Here is a 1,361-nt window from a genome sequence, read left to right as displayed (position 1 = left end):
TGGAAGAGAAATGTTTCCAAAACAGAAAGGTAAGAACATGAAAAGTCTTATTAAAGCAATGTTAAGTAATGAAAACTGTGCTGATACTAATTGTTTTGACATAACCTCAACAAATTTGTGGTATGATCTGTGCTCTCCTATACACAGTGATGTAGCCTGACCAATTTAACTGACAATTCCTGCAAAACTGAAACTTGTAGCTACCTGGTGACAAAGTAAGTGTGTAGTGCATAGCAAAACTAAAGAAAATTTGTGTTAAATGCAGCAAATCTTGCAGGGAGCAACAAGGAGTGCACATAGTTGCACTGTGCACTACACTTACACTGTTGCCAGATTGCTCCCAGTTTCAGTTTCACAGGAATTGTCAGTTGGGGACGATTATAAGTAACCATTGGGAAAGGGGGGGGGGGGGGGGTGTTGGCAGTAAAAAATGAAATTTTCTATCAATCATATGGTTTAATCAGGCCTTTTTATATGCGCTACTTGAATTTTAAACTTACCTCATTATGCTTACTGTCCCTTTTATTTGATCTGAGTGTATAGACCTCTGCCTACTTTTCAAGACCCACGATGTGGTTGTCCATCCCCCACTCACCATTGTTTACTGCTTCTATGTACTTAAGCATGGCACTTTGTTTCAGATACAACCCAAGGACATCCCAGAAATGTCTGATTGTAGACATCCCTTCAGAAAACAAAAACTTACTCTGCAAAACATAAGAAAAATTCACCAAATGTTTTACCAGAAAAGAACCCAAGAGTGGGAGAGCAATATTTTCTTTTTTTATTTTTTTTATTATTTTTTTATTTTTTTTATTTTGTACGCAGTGAGAAAAAAAGAGGGTGAAAAATCACATTAAGAAGTTCATCCCCTTAGAATGTCACCACTCACGTGGAACCAACACCCAGAAAGCCTACTTAAGTAGCAAACAGAGCATAATGAAGAAGTGGATCATGCATTGTGAAGAGAACCATGAAAATGTTGTCAAATACTGTTAGTACAAGAGCATTTTTTGCCAAGATTTCAATATTGGCTTTGGTGTCCCATATGTTGATACTTGCCCAACATGCACATCCCTGGAAGAAGAGGAAAAATGAAGTGCCAAAAAGGAGAATGAGTAGACCCAGCTCACAGTCCACAAAACAAGAGGTGATGTGTTCTGTGCAAAGCTGAAAAAAAAATAATGATGGTGAAAAAACTCTCAGCTTCAACTGTCAACAGAATGTAGTACTACCAAAGGTGCAGACCAAGTGGCCTATTATTCCCATCAAACGTACCTTTACAGCTTCATGCTCTGCCAGGGCTTCCTGGAATCCTCCCAGACCACCAAGAAGGTGTTTTTGTATGTTGGGTTGGAACT

The sequence above is a fragment of the Schistocerca piceifrons genome, chromosome 4 (assembly GCF_021461385.2).
Source record: "Schistocerca piceifrons isolate TAMUIC-IGC-003096 chromosome 4, iqSchPice1.1, whole genome shotgun sequence".
NCBI classification, from domain to species: Eukaryota; Metazoa; Arthropoda; class Insecta; order Orthoptera; family Acrididae; genus Schistocerca; species Schistocerca piceifrons.
The sequence above is the reverse complement of the archived record's forward strand: the minus strand, read 5'-3'. Positions refer to the sequence as shown.